Source organism: Adiantum capillus-veneris, chromosome 18, assembly GCF_014529385.1.
Source record: "Adiantum capillus-veneris isolate H3 chromosome 18, ASM1452938v2, whole genome shotgun sequence".
In the NCBI taxonomy this organism is placed as follows: Eukaryota; Viridiplantae; Streptophyta; class Polypodiopsida; order Polypodiales; family Pteridaceae; genus Adiantum; species Adiantum capillus-veneris.
In genome coordinates, this window is record NC_140948.1 from 4,545,232 (window position 1) to 4,555,512 (window position 10,281).

The following is a 10,281-nucleotide window of genomic DNA, read 5'->3' on the forward strand; positions in this document are numbered from 1 at the left end:
GGACATGCCATAACATATGAGAGTCAAAGACTCAACTTCGATAAGTGAGTATTGGGCAAATACGAAAAAGAGCTACTAGCTATTCTATATGCCCTAAACACATGGAAACACTATCTCTTGGGGACTCCATTCATCCTACAAATGGATCACAAAGCCTCTTTAACTTCATGACGCAAACCAAGATCTCTGACAAATAAATGAGGTGGAAAAATTTTCTTTTTTCGATTTAAATTTCATATTGCTCACATTGCTAACAAGCACAATCAAGTGGTCTATGCACTTTCACAACGACCAAGGGTATATGTGGTGTCTATAGCAACTCACAATGATCTATCTTTTATGACAGATGAGTATGCTACTGAGACTGAAACTTTAAGTACATAATTACAGACTTTGCAATAGGGAAGAAAAAAGAACCATTCACCTTGAAGGATGGTTATCTTCTAAACGGCAATAGGCTATGTGTTACTCACCCATACAATAAGAAAGTCATGTATGAATCCCATACTTCTCCTTATGCGGGGCAAAGAGGGAATCCATAATCTACTCTTCAAGGAGTAGAAATGTATTTATGTTGGTCTACCATGAAAGTAAACATACAAGAGTATGTTTCAAAATGTGTGGTATACCAAAAGTTGAAATTTGATCGAGGGAAGCAACTTGGATTGTTTCAGTCGACAAGCTTAACAAGAAAACACACTCTATGCCTGTCAAAAAGACTATTAAGGCACATCAAATGGCAACCCACTTCAGATCTCAAATTTTCAAGTACCATGGCTTTCCAACACCCATAGTGTCGAACAAAGATCCTAGAATGACCAGTAATTTCTAGAAGGGTCTCTTTGAGAATCTAGGAAGTAGATTAAATTTCTCTTTCGGCCTATCATCCACAAACGGATGACCAAAGTGAAATAACTAATCTAACAATTCTTGATCTACTAAAAGCCTGTGTCATGGAAGTAGATCAATGTTCTCAATGATAGAAGTACCTACCTCTTATAGAGTATGCGTACAATGATATTCTACATACTTCTATGGGGAAAGTACCTTTTGAGGTTAAAGAAGGAAGATCCAAAAGTCCCTTACTACTTAAAGTACATGGGAAGATCTTCGCTACTGCTGATGAATATAGCCAAGACCTACAAGAATCTTTTACAAAGATCAAAGGGGTTATAACCATCTCACAGGAAAGGCAAAAAGGGATCATGCTAATAAGCACAGAGTAGCCTTAGCCTTTAAGGAAAATGATTGGGTCTTGCTAAAGTTTCTCAAGGCTCATCTGAGCATACTAGGGGCAAGAGTCCTACGGACCACCAAGAGTATGATGCTAAACTAGCAAAAAGATACTACGGTCCTTAAAATTCTTAAGCCAGTCAATGAGATGGCTTATCAATTGAAGTTGCCCAACCATTGGCTCATGCACAACGTTTTCCATGAGAACCTACATAAGCCTTACAAAGGAGAGCCATCAAAAGAAGCAATAGTTGCAGACCCTCCAAGAATCAAAGATCAAGAAGAAGTACTTCAATCTAAGTCCATCCTATGACATGAATACAAGGTATTAAGAAATGGTAAGATTATCTGACGATATCTCTTAAGTTAAAGAATTATCCTTTTAAAGATGCTAAATGGATGCAAGGAACCTAGCTTAAGGATGATATTAACCTTGTCAATGCTTACAATGCTGCACTAGAGTAAGCATATGAAAATGCATTTTAAATGAAAAATGTTTTTGTCTTATAAGACTGGTTCTCTTTTTATTGTGCACAAATTATAATAGTATGCATGCTTAGAATCATGTTTGTGGTGATGACGTCTCCCAAACACCAAGTAGAGCTTGTCACTCTACTTCGGAAGTATGATATGGACTAAAGAGCAGACATGCTTGCGGCAGCTACATCTCCCAAGCACCAAATGGATTAGTCATCCATCTTGGAATGATGTCGTAGGGTAAAAAGGGATGCTCTACCCGCTAGGAAACATGGACTAATGACTAGGCTTTATCTTCTCTACCTCATAGTCAAGGACGACTATGATTTCAAGAGAGAGGTAATGTCATAAAATCTAATATCTAGCTTACCCAAATGATTTTCTCATATTAAATTGATCATTTAATGTGGGAGAATAAATAGGAACAAGAGTTAGAATTGAGACATGTGCTTCTAGACCTATCTCAACAGGGGACTAAAAGGAGCGATAGTTGCATCTCAATACGGGTCCAAAAGGAGATGGTCTACCAAAGAGCAATGTGCAATAAGTGCTTCTAGACTTATCTCAACAGGGGGACCAAGAGGAGAGATGGTTACATCTCAATACGGGTCCAAAAGGAGGTAGTCTATCAAAGAGCAACGTGCAATTAATGGAGCTCTAAAAGACCTTAGGGTTAGCTTCATTAAAGACCTCCAATAGTTAGTGTTAAAAGTCCTTTGACCTTAGCCAAGCTAGGGTTGAGCTTGAGGTGGGAACCCGACCTAAGCTTGAGGTGCTTGTCGTGCTTGATGACTAAGGTGCGTGCTTGATGACTAAGGTGCTTGTCGTGCTTGATGACTAAGGTGCTTGATGTGCTTGTCGTGCTTGATGACTAAGGTACTTGAGGTGCTTGATGAATAAGGTGCTTGATGTGCTTGTCGTGCTTGATGACTAAGGTACTTGAGGTGCTTGTCATACTTAATGAAGAAGGTGCTTGAGAAGCTTCCCGTGCATGGGGGGTAAGGTGCTTGAGTCAAAAAGAGACCCTACAAACTTAATGAGGAAGGTGCTTGAGAAGCTTCCTATGCATGAAAGTCCCAAAGTTGGGGGAATCTTTGACTTAACCTTCCACTCACCTAAAGGGAACATGGGACACATGTCAGACTCTCCTTATGCTTAACCACATGGTGTGCTTGAATGCTATTGGTTGGGCTAAAGAAGGGTCCAATGAGCTTCTAGTTCCATCCAACGAATATCTATATATTTTCAGGCTCTCTCTCTCTAAGGGGTAAGGAGGACACTTGTCCAAAGACTACCCATGTACTTGAATGCATGTTACATGTGATTGGGTAGGGGGGAGAGGGGTCCAATAAGCTCGAAACATGTGTAAAAGTTACAACTCGCCCCAAGCAAGCAAGGGGGGTGTTGGGGGGATATACACCACACACACACACACACACACACACACACACACACACACACACACACACTCATTTTGTGGATTCATTCTCACTTGGTGAAAGTTGAGGAACTCCACCTCCTTCTCCAAGCTTGTGAGAAGTGAGAGCCTACACCAACACTCTTGGCTATGGAATGAAAATCCAACCAAGAGCCATGCTTCAATGCTTAAGCTTGCCATCTTCTCCATCTTCATTACGATGCTATTATGTATGCTAGCAAGAAGAGTGATGATAAGTGAGGAACTATTTCTTTCTCCTATGGAATGTTTCTTCTTCCTCTTCCCTATCGTCATTCCCCGCTAGCTCTCTCCACCTTCGAAGGTGTTTGAGGCCTTGGGACTGAGGCTTGGGATAGTTAATGCTTCTACAAAGTTTATGTTATGTTTGTGATGCATGAAGATTCCATCTTCATTGCATCACCTAGGTCACAAGGACCAAAATTGTATTATTGTACCAAGTCTCTCTTGATGGGAGAACTATAATACAAATGCTATTGAGGGGGGAGCGGGCTCCGTATGAATCCGTTCCTCAACTATTGTCATATTCTCTAAACTCTCTCTCTCTTGCAAAAGTATTGTTCATGCCAAGTTAACTAAGTACCATATTTATGTTGTTACCATCAAATAAGTTCACCCGTTATGCTCACAAAGTAATCTCACAAAAGTGTTGTATCTAATTTCCTAATTCCGCTACTCTGAAAGTTCATAGGCCATTCCCATTACAATAGATGACTCTACTCAAAAGGTGTGGTTCTACCTATTGAACAGGAAAGATGAAGTCTTTATTAGCTTCCTTCAAAAGTTCCTAGCTATGGCTGAGAACCAGTCAAGTGAGAAGTTGAAGGCTTTGTGCAGTAACAACGAGGGGGAGTACGTCTTCACTTAGTTCAATGACTTCTAACAAAAGAGGCATAAGGAGATAGTTTACTATGACATACGCACCTGCTCAAAATGGAGTTGCTGAGTGCATAAATAGGACTATTCAATAGAGGGTCACTTCCATGCTATATATGCCAAATTTACCTCAAGACTTTTGGGAAGATGCCTTTAAGACAACAGTGCATATAATCAAGAGGTCGCTTAATACACCGTTGAACTACAAGATCCCACAGAGATATGGGTAGGTAAGAAGCCTAATTATGATAGATTACGTGTGTTTGGGTGTGAGACATTCTCACATGTGCCTATGATCTTAGAAATAATCTTGACCTCAAGTCGCATAAATGCATTTTCATTGGCTATGGTGCAAATGTAGAGATTTGTTATCGTCTCTGGCACCCAAAATCTTGAAGAGTTGTTTGCACCTCACAAGTGATTTTTAATGAATCAAGGATGCAAAGAAAACCCATGAAAGAGGTTGACATCCTAGAGTAAGATTTTAGGACGTAGCCTCAAGTCTATTTATGCAAACAACTTAGTCTACTAGTGATGTGCCTGCCACTAGTAGTGCTCTAGAGAGAGCTAGTGATGCTCCTAAGAGAGTAGAGTCTAACAGTCATGTAGTGAAAAGATCTACACATGTCTCTCATGCCCTTGAGTGATTTTAGCCATGATTAGACTATTTACTGTTCACTAACTACAAAGCTCCTACCTACTACCAAGAGGCTATTGAGATGGAAGATAGCATGAAGTGGGAGAAGGCAATGCAATCTGAGTAACTCGATTGGCAAATGAGACTTGGGAACTGCTAGAGGGAAAACAAGCCTTGCCTTGCAAATGGGTGTACAAGAAGTACACGGCAGAGGATCCCGAGCCTAAGTACAAGGCTAGATTGGTTACCAAAGGTTTCAAGCAAAAGAAAGGCATGGATTGTGATGAGATTTTTAATCCAATGGTCAAGATGACTAACGCTACAAATGCTCTCACAAAGAGCCTACCCTCATAGTGGTTTGCACATTGCATGGAGATGATGTGTGTAGGGTGAAGCCACTTGAATGCTTCATAGTTGTACGGATGTACATACTTACACATATAGCCACTTGGGCCACATTGGCCTTCAGGTGGGAGATTTTAAGGGTTTAGGCCAACTTGCCAGACACTCCTCTTACTGACCGTACTAACCTTATCTCTATTCATTGGTAATATAGATCAATAAGGAGTAGTGAGGCATTCCAACCCTCATTGAGAGCTCTAGCAAGACTCTCTATGTTGTCTTTCCTCACACAACACACCGAGCATGCATGCATCCACGCACGTACTCTCCACATGAAGCTTTGAAGACTCCACATTCAAATGGGTTAAGTGTGGGAATAGAGGTTTAATGTTTTTTCTTTCTTTTGAAAGGCTTAAGTGCTTTGACTATTGAAGGCCTTTACATTTTGTTAGGGTACAAGTTTTGTAGCACCTAATATGCGTGAGCACCCTCTTACAAGTGGATATCTAGTCAACCTTGTGACATATGACAAGACGATGTGATAGATCTTATGTGGAGTCCTAGTGTGTTGCTTACTCGGCAATCCCAATTACATCATCACTTATGTATGCAAAAATGCCTAGCTCTAAGCTATAAATTGAGTTTGTTTCTACTCATTCCAATAATCCAATAATCATTGTGTGCTTGATTAGCATTCTTACTCTCCTAATTATGAAATTATCATGAATGATAATTCAAATTATCGACCATAATCCATCAATTGATGTCAATGCCTCACAAGGACTAGCATTTCCTAGTCCAAATAGATCCTAATTTCTATGCTAGATTAAGTGTGATTACCCACACTTAATGGCTAGTCAATTGCTTTCTTCTCTCTAGTGTAATGCCAATAGTCAAGGGTGATTTCCCTTGGGGATTGAGCATGTTCTTGATTTAGAATCTTGAGCCACTACTTTAACTCTTATGGTAATGCTTTATTAGATAACTCTTTTATGAAATTAGTCTTTGTGTGTCAAGTGTGTCCTAATTGTGTTTTGATTTTGCACTTTTAGTGTATCTTTGCATCAATTTAAAGGAGTGTACCATTTCAATCCTTGTACGTTGTGTGTGGATTGCTTTTTAAGGGGTTTGCTTCATTGTATCTTTGCGTCAATTTAAAGGAGTGTGCTTCATTGCTAAAAACCATTTCAATCCTTGTACGTTGTGTGTGGATTGCTTTTTAAGGGGTGTGCTTCATTGTATCTTTGCATCAATTTCAAGGAGTGTGCTTCATTGCTAAAAACCACTTCAATCCTTGTAAGTTGTGTATGTGTGGATTGCTTTCAAGAAGAGCTTTCAAATGCACTCTTAACCTTGATTTTGGAGGTGATTTGTGTCTCTAATTTTCTTTCCAAAGTTAGGTGTGTGTGTGCACGCATGCACATCTGTGGGATCCACCTCTTGAGCAAAGACAAAGAGCCTTTTTAAAGAGGAGATAAGGGCTTGTTGACGGATTTAACTTCTCCAGCTAATTAAAGTGATGAAAAGGGTCGAGTCCACGGGCAGACATCTCTAGTGATGCCCTTAACCAGGTGCACACGTGCTTGCATGCGCGCCCTCAACATCCACTTGCATGGACATGCCTTTGAGTCTTGATGAATATCAGGCTTTCAAGTTGCATCTTGATCTCACACCCTACCTCATCACCTAGTAGTTGTTTCCCCATGTGCTAAGGTGCTACTTTCTAGGTCTCGCTTTTGTGCTACAAAGGCATCCACTGATTGTCAACTAAGCTCGACCACATGGAGGCTACAATGCTTGTTGTTCAAGCCACCTATCCAAACTTGCAAATCATGGCCACTTGGAGCTCATGCGCCCCTCTTCCCTCATCACTAAATCCAAAAAAGGCACCTATGCATGCACTTTCCACAGTCTTTCATGCTCCTAGTCTGCCATACATGAGAAAATCTACTAGTAGGTAATATTGCCTCACGCACATAATCCTTACAAACTCTTTCCATAAAAATTTTAGAGGTCACATTCTCATTGAAATCCAATTTTTGCCCTCAACCTGGCAAACCCATAATCTCTATGTGTTAGATCCACATAATCAAGTTTCAGTACGATGGATTTTCAAGCAAATTTTCCTTGCACTAAATATTATTTGGTATGCTAAGGTTGTTAATGGGAATGGTGACACTCTTGATTGCATCACAAAAAACAACGGTGGTGCAAGATCATAAATTGTGTCTATCCACAAAGACTTTGTCACATATTTGTCAAAAAAAGAATTTGTAAGAGGTTCACACACTATCCTTGAGGTCAACAGGTGCCAGGGTGGTAAGGCCACCTCACTATGGTTTTTTGTAGCCTCAGTTTGTGTGTGACCCTCTTTGTGTAGCGTGGAGGAGTGTGCTTCTCAACCATAGTGTGTGAAGGGGAGGTTTTGTGTTCCCTCTACCTAATTGTGTTCTAGGGAAGGATTGTGCATCGATATACTTTGTGCTAGGAAAGATTTTGTGTACCTTACCCCTAGTGTGTTTTGAGGGAGATAGTGTGAGTGCTTTAGTGCGAAGAAACCTACAAGGGGAGGGATGTTAGGGTGCAGGTTTTGAGTATCTAATATGTGTGGCACCCTCTTACAAGAGGATGTCTAATCAACCTTGTAACATGTGATAGACCATTTGATATATCTTTTGTAAAGTCCAAATGTGCAATCTACTTGGCAATCCCATTGATAACATCATTTATGTGTACAAAAATGCCTAGCTCTAGGTTATAAATTGAGCTTCATTCCAATAATCTAATAGTGCTTGTGTGCCTATGCTATGCTCTTGTATATATTGATTATTTAAAAGTGTGATTAGCATTCTTAGTCTTCTAATTATGCAATAAGGATAAATGCTACTTTTGATCACCCACCATAATCCATCACTTTTGAGGACTTTTGGGTTCAAGGCAGATGGGCCATGAGCCATGCAAAAAGTTAATGGCCTCACTGTCTTAGTGAAAAGGATGTGAAAGGTAAGGCTTCCTTTATGGCACTTTGGGCTGTTGGCATTGAATGATCAATATCTTTTTTTAAATCCAAGGATTTATGGCCACCTTCTTTTGTAAAAAGGTGCAACACAGAAAATGAGTCAAAAGGCTTGTTAAAGAAGAATCACAAGTGTGGTAGATTGGCTATCCCACGTCCCTCATGAATAGAGGTCATGAATTTGAGACTTGCCGGATAGATCTTTAAGCCTATTTGGGATCGCACTATCAATCAAATATTTCAAGTCTCTTGAAATCGATCACAACAATCGACTTCAATATTGATTCTCCTCTTTTCTTCTTGAGTTAAGCTCAATTGGCCCTCCTTGAAATGCAATAAGACCATGCTTGTTTATTTGACCCAAAGCTTCCCTTCTTAAGCCACATATCTTAGAATTTATGATCGATTCTCCAAATTTTCTCGATATTTTCTTCTTCTCCTTTATAAATTCAACAAAATTTAGCAAATTTGAATTGAATAATTGCCATACCAAATTTTTATTGTCGATAAGTGCAATTTGAAGAGAGATTTGTCAATTGTCGATCCAATTAGTGATAAGCAAATTTAATTTGTTGACTCCGAACCTCAAAATTAAAGTTTGCTTGTCATGATTTAAAATTCCCATTGCCGATTTACTTGAACCAAGGCTCTAATACCATTGTTGGAGTTCTGGGAGAACGGTTGCCAAAATTCTCAAGCTCTTAATATAGACACCTATCATACCTCTCACCATCTCTCCCTTTTTAAGTATATACACACAAGTAGACAACGACAACTCAATCTATACACAAATAGTAAGGATGGTGAAAGCTTGTAAGAGCAAGATGGTGATAAGATTACAATATAGAGCATAGCATAAAAGAGAGATAGAGAGAATCTTGCAAATCAATAGCTTAAAATCCTAGCCCCCAAACTCTCTGCATCACACTCTTTAGACTTGGGTATTTGATATTATTAATAAACCAAAGTGGTACCAAAAATTAGATGCCCATATTTATTCTTGAGTTTGTTTGTGGTTGTCACCACTTATTGCATGAACCGTAGTGGGGTTGGTTCTCACCACCTATGTACAAACTGAGGTGTATAGGCTTATTGAGAAAATATCTATAAAAACTTGTGCTAAAATAAATGGTTGAGGCTTTGTTGGTTTTATTTCTCGACTTCTTCTCCTCAATTTCCCGTGTTTCCAATCCTCACAAAGATCAATTCATCGTTAGATTAAAATTAAAATAGAAACACTAATTAACCATCACACGCCCATCTATTACAATTGTAATGCTAACCATATACAATATAAGGGTTCCCCATATCATAAATTTTTTAAACCCAATCTACAGTTTATCAAATTTAACTACCTCTGAGCTATGTGTAGTGTTTACTTCATGTCTCAACTTGATGATTTCCTTGGATCAAAGATATCTAGATTAGACAACTTCTTTGCTCTTTAACTCCTTGGGTCATCGCAAAAAATGTTGCAACATAATGGATTGAGCTCTAATATATCTGATGTCATTGCAAAGGAAGCCGACACAATTGGGACACATAGACTACATCAACGTACCAAGCATGATGCAATGGTCTATCTGCATTGAACAATGAGCTAAGAATCAAAATCATCAATTTAGAATCAAGAGGCACAATCTCACTACGCATCCTATTTGCATAATTGGGCGTTTTTATAAGCAAATGAACTTAGAATACAATGAAATGAAAGGGGAGAGTTATACTACCCATAGACTAGACGTTCAACCTATAGAAATATCATTCTACAAAAAAAATGACAATCCATTGTTTCTAGTGTCCAAAAATAGTCCAGAAGGCACTTAACAGCATAACATTACCCCTCTAGCCCTTCTCCGATCAAAATCTATGCAAAATATTTCAATGTGTCCAATTAAACAATAGATTTAGTATGCAAAAAGCATCTCAACAATGAGCATAAATCACACAACGTAAGCAATCAAAGTGGAGTAAGCATATGAGATTACCAACATGCAAATGATGCAAAGAAGTCCTTGTTTGACATTAGTGGATAAGATCTTTGTCACAACATGTTGCTTCTTGTTAGAAATTAACCTTGAAAAGGTGTTTAAAACTCTTTTATATACCTAGGGATTGAGAAAGATTAATGTCTTGTGATTAGGGCTTACAAATGACTCAAAATAGTTACAAATTGGAAGTCCATCGACCCCTTTTAATTCAAAATAAAATACTTAATCAAGACGTTACAAAGAAAAAGAACTT